The sequence below is a fragment of the Arachis ipaensis genome, chromosome B1, assembly GCF_059453495.1.
Source record: "Arachis ipaensis isolate K30076 ecotype BB chromosome B1, ASM5945349v1, whole genome shotgun sequence".
In the NCBI taxonomy this organism is placed as follows: Eukaryota; Viridiplantae; Streptophyta; class Magnoliopsida; order Fabales; family Fabaceae; genus Arachis; species Arachis ipaensis.
In genome coordinates this window covers 70,271,969-70,285,289 of record NC_142436.1, presented here as the reverse complement: position 1 = coordinate 70,285,289, position 13,321 = coordinate 70,271,969, and the positions used below count along the sequence as shown (strand labels likewise).

Here is a 13,321-nt window from a genome sequence, read left to right as displayed (position 1 = left end):
ATGTGCAGAGCTTTGTTGAGACTCTCCAACACCAAACTTAGAGTTTGGATATGGGAGTTCAACACCAAACTTAGAGTTTGGTTGTGGCCTCCTAACACCAAACTTAGAGTTTGACTGTGGGGGCTCTGGTTGACTCTGCTTGGAGAGAAGCTTTTCCTGCTTCCTCTCTATGGTTGCAGAGGGAGATCCTTGAGTTTTGAATACAAGGGAGTTCTCATTCCATTGAAGGACTATTTCACCTCTGTCAACATCAATCACAGCTCTTGCTGTGGCCAAGAAAGGTCTTCCTAGGATGATGGATTCATCCTCTTCCTTTCCAGTATCCAGGACTATGAAATCAGTAAGTATGTAAAGGCCCTCAACCTTTACTAATACATCTTCTACTTGTCCATAAGCCTGTCTTCTTGAGCTGTCTGCCATCTCTAGTGAGATTTTAGCAGCTTGCACCCCATAGATTCCCAGTTTCTCTATTACAGAGAGGGGCATGAGGTTTATTCCTGAACCAAGGTCACATAGAGCCTTAAAGACCATGGTGCCTATGGTACAGGATATTATGAACCTTCCAGGATCCTGTCTCTTCTGAGGCAATGTCAGTTGATCCAGATCACTTAGTTCATTGATGAACAAGGGAGGTTCAACTTCCCAAGCATCAATGCCAAACAATTTGGCATTCAGCTTCATGATTGCACCAAAAAACTTGGCAGTTTGCTCTTCTGTAACATCCTCATTCTCTTCTGAAGAGGAATACTCATCAGAGCTCATGAAGGGTATAAGGAGGTTCAATGGAATCTCTATGGTCTCTAGATGAGCCTCAGAGTCCTTTGGTTCCCCAGAGGGAAGCTCCTTATTGATCACTGGACGTCCCAGGAGGTCTTCCTCCTTGGGATTCACGTCCTCTCCTTTCCTCACAGGTTCGGCCATGGCACTTATGTCAATGGTCTTGCACTCTCCTTTTGGATTCTCTTCTGTATTGCTTGGGAGAGTACTAGGAGGGATTTCAGTGATCCTTTTACTCAGCTGGCCCACTTGTGCTTCCAAATTTCTAATGGAAGACCTTGTTTCATTCATGAAACTTACAGTGGCCTTAGATAGATCAGAGACTAGATTTGCTAAATTAGAAGCATTTTGTCCAGAGTTCTCTGTCTGTTGCTGAGTTGATGATGGAAAAGGTTTGCTATTGCTAAACCTGTTTCTTCCACCATTGTTAAAGCCTTGTTGAGGCTTCTGATCCTTCCATGAGAAATTTGGATGATTTCTCCATGTTGAGTTATAGGTGTTTCCATAAGGTTCACCTAAGTAATTTACCTCTGCTATTGCAGGGTTCTCAGGATCATAGGCTTCTTCTTCAGAAGATGCCTCTTGAGTACTGTTGGATGCAGCTTGCATTCCATGCAGACTCTGAGAGATCATATTGACTTGCTGAGTCAATATTTTATTCTGAGCCAATATGGCATTCAGAGTATCAACCTCAAGAACTCCCTTCTTCATAGGCGTCCCATTAATCACATGATTCCTCTCAGAAGTGTACATGAACTGGTTATTAGCAACCATGTCAATGAGTTCTTGAGCTTCTGCAGGCATTTTCTTTAGGTGAATGGATCCACCTGCAGAAGTGTCCAGTGACATCTTTGATAGCTCAGATAAACCATCATAGAATATATCCAGGATGGTCCATTCTGAAAGCATGTCAGAAGGACACTTTTTGGTCAACTGTTTGTATCTTTCCCAAGCTTCATAGAGAGATTCACCTTCTTTCTGTCTGAAGGTTTGAACATCAGCTCTAAGCTTGCTCAGCTTTTGAGGAGGAAAGTACTTGGCTAAGAAAGCCGTGACCAGCTTATCCCAAGAGTTCAGGCTGTCTTTAGGTTGAGAATCCAACCATAATCTAGCTCTGTCTCTTACAGCAAAAGAGAAAAGCATGAGCCTGTAGACTTCAGGATCTACTCCATTAGTCTTAACAGTATCACATATCTGCAAGAATTCAGTTAAGAACTGAAAAGGATCTTCGGATGGATGTCCATGAAACTTGCAGTTCTGCTGCATTAGAGAAACTAATTGAGGTTTAAGCTCAAAGTTGTTTGCTCCAATGGCAGGAATGGAGATGCTTCTTCCATGTAAATTGGAATTAGGTGCAGTAAAGTCACCAAGCATCCTCCTTGCATTATTATTATTTTCGGCTGCCATCTCCTCTGCCTGTTCGAAAATTTCTGAAAGGTTATCTCTGGATTGTTGTATTTTAGCTTCTCTTAATTTTCTCTTCAGAGTCCTTTCAGGTTCTGGATCTGCTTCCAGAAGAATGTTCTTATCCTTGCTCCTGCTCATATGATAAGGAAGAATGGCCAGAAAAATGATAATAATAATAGAGATCCTTTATACCACAGTATAGGGATCCCTTTGTGAGTGGAAGAAAAGGGGGAGATAAAGAATGTAATATAAAGGAAGAAACACAACTGTGAGAATGGAAGAGATGTGAGATGAGATGTTAGGATATGAATGAATAAATAGAATAGGATGAGAGAGAAGGAGGGAATTTTCGAAAATTATTTTTGAAAAGGAGTTAGTGATTTTTGAAAATTGTTTTTTTGAAAATTGTTAGTATTTTTTTTTTTTCGAAAATTTTTGAAATCAAAAATAAAAATAAAAATAATTAGTTAATTAAAAGGAAATTTTTTTGAAAAAAGGGGGAGATATTTTCGAAAATTAGAGAGAGAGAGTTAGTTAGGTGGTTTTGAAAAAGTTAAGAAACAAACAAAAAGTTTGTTAGTTAGTTGAAACAAATTTTGAAAACCAATTTTGAAAAGATAAGTAGTTAGGAGGTTAGGAAAGATATTTTGAAAACATATTTTTGAAAAAGATAAGATAAGAAGATATTTTTGAAAATATATGATTGAAGTTAGTTTTTGAAAAAGATTTGATTTTTAAAATCACAATTAATGACTTGATTCATAAGAAATCACAAGATATGATTCTAGAACTTAAAGTTTGAATCTTTCTTAACAAGCAAGTAACAAACTTCAAATTTTTGAATCAAAACATTAATTGATTAGTTATTTTCGAAAATTTGCTTATAAAAATAAGAAAAAGATTTTTGAAAAATATTTTTGGAATTTTCGAAAATAACTAAGAATTTTGAAAAAGATTTGATTTTTGAAAAAGATTTTGAAAAAGATAAGATTTTCAAATTGAAAATTTGATTTGACTCATGAGAAACAATTTGATTTTTAAAAATTTTTGAAAAAGTCAACTCAATTTTCGAATTTGATGAGAGAAAAAGGGAAAGATATTTTTTTTTATTTTTGAATTTTTATGATGCAAGAGAAAAACACTAAAAGGATGCAATGCATGAAATTTTTAGATCAAAACAATGAATGCATGCATGAATGCTATGAATGTCAAGATGAACACCAAGAACACTATGAAGAACATGATGAACATCAAGAACATAATTTTGAAAAGTTTTTAATGCAAAGAAAACATGCAAGACACCAAACTTAGAATTCTTTAATGCTTAGACACTAAGAAATCAAGAATGCATATGAAAAACAAGAAAAGATACAAAACAAAAAATCATCAAGATCAAACAAGAAGACTTACCAAGAACAACTTGAAGATCATGAAGAACACTATGAATGCATGAAATTTTCGAAAAAATGCAAGATGCATATGCAAGTGACACCAAACTTATGATATGACTCAAGACTCAAACAAGGAACAGAAAATATTTTTGATTTTTTTTTGAATTTCTAATTTTTTTGGATTTTTATTTTATATTTTTCGAAAATTAAAAGGAAAAATAAGGATTCCAAAATTTTTAATATGAATTCCAGGAATCTTGCCATGTTAGTCTAAAGCTTCAGTCCAGGAATTAGACATGGCTCACTAGCCAGCCAAGCTTTCAAAGAAAGCTCCAGTCCAAAACACTAGACATGGCCAATGGCCAGCCAAGCTTCAGCAGGTAGATCAGGAACAGTAGCAGGTGGATTAGCTCCAACTAGCTTGCTCTTGATAACAAATTGCAAGCCTCAGTCCAAAAGAATTTAGACATGGCTTTACAGCCAGCCAGGCTGCAACATATAATTACATGGGCTGGAGTGATTATTGAATACCAATCCCAAAGTAGTTTGGGTATGGCTTTACAGCCAGATATGATTCAACATATTTCATGAAACACTAGAATTCATTCTTAAAAATTTTGAAGCCATAGAATAATTTATTTTTGAAAACATTTTTATTTTTTTCGAAAACAGGTGAGAAAATTTTAGAAATTTTTTTGAAAAATTTTTGAAAATAAAACAAAAAGAAAATTACCTAATCTGAGCAACAAGATGAACCGTCAGTTGTCCATACACAAACAATCCCCGGCAACGGCGCCAAAAACTTGGTGCACGAAATTGTGATCTCCAGGCTCGAACAAATCCTAGTAATGGCTCCAAAGCTTGGTGCTCTGATCTTAATTCATGATTGTCACAACTTCGATACAACTAACCAGCAAGTGCACTGGGTCGTCCAAGTAATACCTTACGTGAGTAAGGGTCGAATCCCACGGAGATTGTTGGTATGAAGCAAGCTATGGTCACCTTGTAAATCTCAGTCAGGCAGATATAAAGTGATAATGGTGTTTTCGAATATTATATAGTAAAATAGGGATAGAGATACTTATGTAAATCATTGGTAGAAATTTCAGATAAGCGAATGGAGATGCTTTTCGTTCCTCTGAACCTCTGCTTCCCTGCTATCTTCATCCAATCAGTCTTACTCCTTTCCATGGCTGGCTTTATGCAAGGGCATCACCGTTGTCAGTGGCTACATCCCCTCCTCTCAGTGAATAATATGCTCACGCACCCTGTCACGGCACGGCTATTCATCTGTCGGTTCCCGATCATGCTGGAATAGGATTCACCCTCCTTTTGCGTCTGTCACTAATGCCCAGCACTCGCGAGTTTGAAGCTCGTCACAGTCATTCAATCATTGAATCCTACTCAGAATACCACAGACAAGGTTTAGACCTTCCGGATTCTCTTGATTAGGAGATCTAAGAGATACTCATTCTAGCTTAATTCATGTAGAACAGAAGTGTTTGTCAGGCACGCGTTCATAAGGGAGAAGGATGATGAGCGTCACACATAATCATCACCTTCATCACGTTCTTAGGTGCGAATGGATATCTTAGAAGAGAAATAAGAAGAATTGAATAGAAAACAGTAGTACTTGCATTAATCTTTGAGGAACAGCAGAGCTCCACACCTTAATCTATGGAGTGTAGAAACTCTACCGTATGAAAATACATAAGTGAAGGTCCAGGCATGGCCGAGATGGCCAGCCCCCTAAACGAGATCAATAGTCTCCTAAGATGAACAATGGATTAAAACTGAGACCAAAGATGCCTAATACAATAGTAAGAGGTCCTATTTATAATAAACTAGTCACTAGGGTTTACATGAGTAAGTAATTGATGCATAAATCCACTTCCTGGGCCCACTTGGTGTATGTTTGGGCTGAGCCTGAGTGTTGCACGTGCAGAGGCCATTTGTGGAGTTGAACGCCAGTTTCTGTGCCAGTTTGGGCGTTCAACTCTGGTTTTGGATCCTTTTCTGGCGCTGGACGCCAGATTTGGGCAGAAGGCTGGCGTTGAACGCCAGTTTACGTCGTCCATTCTTGGCCAAAGTATGGACTATTATATATTGCTGGAAAGCCCTGGATGTCTACTTTCTAACGCAATTGGAAGCGCGCCATTTTGAGTTCTGTAGCTCCAGAAAATCCACTTTGAGTGCAGGGAGGTCAGAATCCAACAACATCAGCAGTCCTTTTTCAACCTCTGAATCTGATTTCTGCTCAAGTCCCTCAATTTCAGCCAGAAAATACCTGAAATCACAGAAAAACACACAAACTCATAGTAAAGTCCAGAAATGTGAATTTAACATAAAAACTAAAGAAAACATCCCTAAAAGTAACTAGATCCTACTAAAAACATACTGAAAACAATGCCAAAAAGCGTATAAATTATCCGCTCATCAGGAATAGAGGTAGATCAAGCCAAGGTAGAGGTAATTGAAAAATTACCGCCACCTGCCAATGTAAAGGCAATCAGAAGCTTTCTGGGGCATGCATGATTCTATAGGAGGTTCATAAAGGACTTTTCAAAAATTGCAAAACCTCTGAGAAACCTGCTAGCTGCTGACACGCCATTTGAGTTTGACACAGAGTGTCTGCAGGCGTTTGAAACCCTGAAAGCCAAGCTGGTTACAGCACCAGTCATCTCTGCACCTAACTGGACATTACCATTCGAATTAATGTGTGATTCCAGTGACCATGCCATTGGTGCAGTGTTGGGACAAAGGCATAACAAGCTTCTGCACGTCATTTACTATGCCAGTCGTGTTCTAAATGACGCACAGAAGAATTACACAACCACAGAAAAAGAGCTGCTTACAGTGGTTTATGCCATTGACAAGTTTAGATCCTATTTACTAGGATCAAAAGTGATTGTGTACACTAACCATGCTGGTCTTAAATATCTACTCACAAAGCAGGATTCAACACCCAGGCTCATAAGATGGGTGTTGCTTCTGCAAGAGTTTGATATAGAAATAAGAGATAGAAAAGGGACAGAGAACCAAGTAGCTAATCACCTGTCCCGGTTAGAACCAGTGGCTGGGGCGTCCCTCCCTTCCACTGAGATCTCTGAGACCTTTCTGGATGAGCAACTCTTTTCCATTCAGGAGGCACCATGGTTTATAGACATTGTAAATTATAAAGCTGTGAGGTTCATACCCCAGGAGTACAACAGGATGTAAAAGAAAAAACTAATTTCTAATGCAAAGTACTACTTATGGGATGAACCATATCTCTTTAAGAGATGCGCTGACGGAATGATCCACAGATGCATCCCTAGAGAGGAGGCACAGAAGATCCTGTGGCATTGTCATGGATCACAGTATGGAGGACATTTTGGAAGTGAGCGAACAACCACTAAAGTCCTCCAATGTGGCTTCTATTGGCCTACTCTCTATAGAGATGCCCGAGAGTTTGTGCGTAACTGTGACAGTTGCCAAAGAGCTGGTAACTTGCCTCATGGTTATGCCATGCCTCAACAAGGGATCTTAGAGATTGAGTTGTTTGATGTATGGGGTATAGACTTCATGGGTCCTTTTCCACCATCATACTCAAACACTTACATTCTGGTGGCAGTAGACTATGTATCTAAATGGGTGGAAGCAATTGCCACACCCACTAATGATACCAAGACTGTGCCGAAGTTCCTCCAGAAACATATTTTCAGCAGATTTGGTGTTCCCAGAGTACTAATCAGTGATGGGGGAACCTATTTCTGCGATAAACAGCTATACTCTGCTATGGTTCGATATGGAATTAGCCACAAAGTAGCAACTCCGTATCATTCACAGACAAATGGGCAGGCTGAAGTCTCTAATAGAGAACTAAAGAGAATTCTAGAACGGACTGTAATTGCCCGTAGAAAGGATTGGGCAAGGAGCTTGGATGATGCTCTGTTGGCATACAGAACAACATTCAAGACTCCTATACGAACCTCTCCATACCAGCTTGTGAATGGCAAGGCTTGTCATCTGCCCGTGGAACTGGAACATAAAGCCTACTGGGCAACCAGATTCTTAAACATGGATGCTAAGTTAGCTGGTGAGAAAAGATTGCTCCAGCTAAATGAGCTGGAAGAGTTCAGACTCAATACTTTTGAAAATGCAAAAATTTATAAAGAAAAAGCAAAAAAGTGGCATGACAAGAAATTGTCATCCAGAGTCTTTGAGCCAGGACAAAAAGTTCTACTATTCAACTCTAGGCTCAGATTATTCCTTGAGAAATTAAAATCCCGGTGGAGGGGACCATATGTGATTACAGGAATGTCACCATATGGATATGTTGAGCTTCAAGATATTGATTCTGACAAAAAGTTCATTGTCAATGGACAGAGAATCAAACATTATCTTGAAAACAATTTTGAGCAAGGATGCTCAAAACTGAGGCTTGAATGAAGCTCAGTAAAGGTCCAGCTAAAGACAACAAAGAAGCGCTTGCTGGGAGGCAACCCAGCCATTCCTAAGATTGGAACCTTCGTGGTATAGGCTAGAATTATTGGCGGCCATTCCTGAGATCCGGAACGTCTAAACCTTGTCTGTGGTATTCTGAGTAGGATCTGGGAAGGGATGGATGTGACGAGCTTCAAACTCGCGATTGTTGGGCGCGTGACAGACGCAAAAGGATCAATGGATCCTATTCCAGCATGATCGAGAACCGACAGATGATTAGCCGTGCGGTGACAGCGCATTTGGAATGTTTTCACTGAGAGGACGGGAAGTAGCCATTGACAACAGTGATGCCCAACATAGAGCTTGCCATGGAAGGAGCCTTGCGTGCATGAAGAAGAAGATAGTAGGAAAGCAGAGATTCAAAAGACAAAGCATCTCCAAAGCCTCAACCTGTTCTTCATTACTGCATAACAAGTATTTATTTCATGTTCTTTTACTTTTTACAATTAAATCTGAGAATTATTGATATCCTGACTAAGAGTTACAAGATAACCATAGCTTGCTTCAAGCCGACAATCTCCGTGGGATCGACCCTTACTCACGTAAGGTATTACTTGGACGACCCAGTGCACTTGCTGGTTAGTTGTGTGGAGTTGCAAAAGTGTGATTGTAATTTCGCATACCACCCCACCCAAAGTTTGGGTGGTTCTTCCAACCTGGGTTGTATGTCTTAGAGTGTGGATTATATGGTGGTCTGGATGAATTGTTCACATAATTGGCTTGTTCCCAGTCACCTTCAGATTCTGGAGCATTCCCTTCTTGTTGAGAAGTTTGGTCTTGAATGACTGAGGCTTGATTGGCCTCCATCCTTTTGGTTAGAGCTGCTATTTGAGTTGTAATTGCCTTTTTCTGAGCTAACAAAGCATCTACAGAGTTGAGCTCTAGCACTCCCTTCTTCTGAGTCCTTTCTGAAGCATAGAAATACTCATTTTCAGCTACAGTCTCAATGACATCTATGGCCTCTTCAATGGTTTTCTTTTTGATGAATGAGCCTCCTGAAGAATGATCCACTGTCTTCTTTGCTTCATAGGATAAACTCCCATAAAAGATATGTAGTTGTACCCACTCATTGAACATTTTAGGTGGGCATCTTCTTGTCAGATCTTTGAATCTCTCCTAGGCCTCATAGAGTGTTTCTCCATCTTGTTGTCTGAAAGTTTGCACCTCAGCTCTCAGCCTGTTGATTCTTTGTGGAGGGTAAAATCTTGCAAGGAATCTCTTCACGACCTCCTCCCATGTAGTTAGGCTATCCTTGAGGAATGATTCCAACCACTTTGCTGCCTTATCTCTGAGTGAGAAAGGGAACAAGAGTAGTTTGTAGATGTCAGGGTGTACCCCGTTGGACTTTACAGTATCACATTTCCTCAAGAATGTGCTGAGATGTTGATTAGGGTCTTCTTGGGCACTTCCTCCATATGAGCGATTGTTCTGAACAAGTGTGATGAGCTGAGGCTTCAGCTCAAAATTATTGGCATGAATTGTTGGCTTTAGGATGCTGCTGCCACAATTTCCTGGGATTGGGTTGATGTAGGAGCCTAAGACTCTCCTTTCTTGCCCATCATGATTGACTGGGCCTTCTCTGGCATGGTTGTGAGCTTCTTCTTCATGGTGGTTCTCCATATTATCCTCCATGTTTGTTTCGAAATACTCTTCCTCTTCCTCAGCACCAACGACTCCCTTCCCTTTTGCTTCCCTCCTTAATCTAAGGAAGGTCCTCTCAGGTTCAGAATCAAAGGAAGTTGAAGCCCCGCTTCTTCTACCTGTCATACAACCAACAAGGCAAAAAGCAAGGAAGAAAATGAATGAAGAAATTACTCTTGTTAGAGTGGTTGTTAGTGTGAGTGGTACAATTAATCGAACAGTTAGAAGAGTGGAAATATGGATGATGAATAAGAATAATCAAAGAAGAAAGAGATAGAACTCAAAAATAAAAAAAATGAAAGACGCTAAATAAAAGAAACTAAAATAACAAGGAATTTAAATTGCTTAATGACGCGACAGAAATTGGCGAGTTAAGAAATTATTATAAGAGATACGTTGCAAGTATAGTTCTCAACCAACCAAAATTCCGCTTATCAATTTAAAAGGGTTGTCACAAAATTAGAATTAAAATACTGGGAGTATGAATCCCAGGTCGTCTCCCAACGAGTTGTAGAAAGATGTGCTATTTTATTAATCATATGTTTTCCAAAAGGGTTTGAGTTTGATAGACAGGAAATTAAATCAGAGAAATTATGTAATTTAAATAAAAACCTTGACCGAGAGTAGATTAGTTGGAAGCCCTATCCTTGATGGAGTTCTCTCAAGATCAATTGATAATTGAAGGTTGTCTGCTCAGTTATCCTTTACTAGATAATGGAAAGTCAAGCAAGTTGGAAGTCAGTTTCTATTCACAAGTTCTAATCCTCTCCCTTGCGAAGAGGATTAATGTCAGGGATTAGATGGTGACCCAACACTAATCCCAATTATAATTTCACTCTTGAGCATCCAACTCACGGTCCTCCTTTCAATCAACTCCCAATCAAGTTATGGAACTACTCGCTCATTATAATTGTGAAATTCATGAAATAAGAAAGGAAAATAAAGAAAGACATGATAAATAATAATCAAAGGGATCAATAAAAATAAAAATAGTTCTTGTATTAATAAATTCTAAAAATAGTTCAAGAGTAACTCTGAATAAAATAAGGATATGAAAGAGTAAGTGACAAGTAAGGAAACAAACTAGAGTGATGAAGTCTTGATGGAGGTAATAACTCTTCTTAATATCCCAATCCAAAAATTAATAAAATCAAAATCCTAAGAACTATGAACGTGTAGAGAGAAAAACCTAGAGGAGGAGTAAAATCAGATCTAAAACTCAAAAGTATGCGGAATGAATGTTGTCTTTTTTTTTTGTCTCTGCATGTTCCCTGGCTCTAATCTGCTTTTCTGGGCTGAAAACTGGCTCAAAACAGGGCCCAAATTAAAATCACCCCAGCGAATTCTGAAGATTTTGCAGATCATGCACGTCACGCGATCGTGTCATCCACGCGTTCGCGTCATCTAGCGTCTTGCCTTGCCACGCGTGCGCGTCGTCTACGCCTTTGCGTCACTTGTGCAGTTTCCAATCCATGCGCTCGCGTCAAGCACGCGAGCGCGTCACTGTAATTTTCTCTATTTCGCGCGGTCGCGTGAGTCATGCGTCCGCGTCACTTCTCGCTGGTCATCTCCTCAATTTCTTGTGTTCCTTCCATTTTTTGCAAGCCTCCTTTCCAATCTCCAAGTCATTCATGCCTTATAAAGCCTGAAACACTTAACACATAGATCACGGCATCGAATGGAATAAAGGAGAATTAAAATACATAATTAAAAATCTCTAGGAGGCGAGTTTTCAACCATGGAGTAATTTTGGGAAGGAATTGTAAATACATGTTAATTTAATGAATAAGTGGGTAAATATTTGATAAAACCACGCAATTAAACACAATATAAACCATAAAATAATGGTTTATCAACCTCCCCACACTTAGATATTAGCATGTCCTCATACTTAGTTGAAGGAGATAAAATAAATGAGTAGGAACATGTAAAACTCATGCAATGCAACCTATACATATGAATGCAACTATATGATTCTTTGTCCACTTGGTTAAAAGTAAATAAGCTCTTCAAGACAATCACAAATCAAATTCCACTAATTCAATTCTTATATAGTAACAACAGATAAAAATGCAAGAAGGTAGCTCATGAAAGCAGGGAACATAGAATTTAAGCATTGAACCCTCCCTGATTATGTATGTACGCTCTAATCTCTATAGTGTATAGGGTAATCACTCTATCCTTCTCTAATCATGCTTTCTAATTTTTGTTCTTCACCTAACTGGTGCACGAAATTGTGATGTCCAGGCTCGAACAATCCCTGGCAATGTGAGCAACTTGGTACGCGTAATCGTGATTACACTTTAATGATGTAAAATTCATGGCTCTTTCTTTCCCTGGCAGTGGCGCCAAGAACATGGTGCCAATACCATGGTTCACAACTTCGATACAACTAACCAGCAAGTGCACTGGGTCGTCCAAGTAATACCTTACGTGAGTAAGGGTCGAATCCCACGGAGATTGTTGGTATGAAGCAAGCTATGGTCACCTTGCAAATCTCAGTTAGGCAGATATAAATTGATAATGGTGTTTTCGAATAATAAATAATAGAATAGGGATAGAGGTACTTATGTAAATCATTGGTAGGAATTTCAGATAAGCGAATGGAGATGCTTTTCGTTCCTCTGAACCTCTGCTTTCCTGCTATCTTCATCCAATCAGTCTTACTCCTTTCCATGGCTGGCTTTATGTGATACATCACCACTGTCAATGGCTACTTTCGGTCATCTCTCGGGAAAATGATCCAATGCCCTGTCACGGCACGGCTAATTGTCTGGAGGCATCACCCTTGTCAATGGCTTCATCTTATCCTCTCAGTGAATAATACGCTCACGCACCCTGTCACGGCATGGCTATTCATCTGTCGGTTCTTGATCATGCTGGAATAGGATTTACTATCCTTTTGCGTCTGTCACTAACGCCCTGCAATCGCGAGTTTGGAGCTCGTCACAGTCATTCATTCATTGAATCCTACTCGGAATACCACAGACAAGGTTTAGACCTTCCAGATTCTCTTGAATGCTGCCATCATTCTAGCTTACGCCACGAAGATTCTGGTTAGGAGATCTAAGAGATATTCATTCTAGCTTATTTCATCTAGAACGGAAGTGTTTGTCAGACACGCGTTCATAAGGGATAATGATGATGAGCGTCACATAATCATCACCTTCATCATGTTCTTGGGTACGAATGGATATCTTAGAAGCGAAATAAGATGAATTGAATAGAAAACAGTAGTACTTTGCATTAATCTTTGAGGAACAGCAGAGCTCCACACCTTAATCTATGGAGTGTAGAAACTCTACCGTTAAAAATACATAAGTGAGAGGTCCAGGCATGGCCGAATGGCCAGCCCCCCTGATCTAAGAACCAGGCGTCCAAAGATGCCAAATACAATAGTAAATGGTCCTATTTATAATAAACTAGCTACTAGGGTTTACATGAGAAAGTAATCGATGCATAAATCCACTTCCGGGGTCCACTTGGTGTGTGCTTGGGCTGGGCTTTGAGTGTTACACGTGTAGAGGTCCTCCTTGGAGTTGAACGCCAGTTTCAGTGTCAGTTTGGGCGTTCAACTCTGGTTTTGGCTCCTTTTCTGGCGCTGGACGCCAGATTTGGGT

General features: G+C 39.5%; 1 non-coding gene across 1 annotated transcript; it reads left to right on the top strand.

The window, feature by feature from the left end:
* Positions 1 to 1,680: 1,680 nt before the first annotated feature.
* LOC148576963 (small nucleolar RNA R71) lies at positions 1,681 to 1,788 on the top strand. Its single transcript, XR_015904168.1, has one exon. It is a non-coding gene; the product is annotated as a small nucleolar RNA R71 (small nucleolar RNA).
* The last annotated feature ends 11,533 nt before the right edge of the window (positions 1,789 to 13,321 follow it).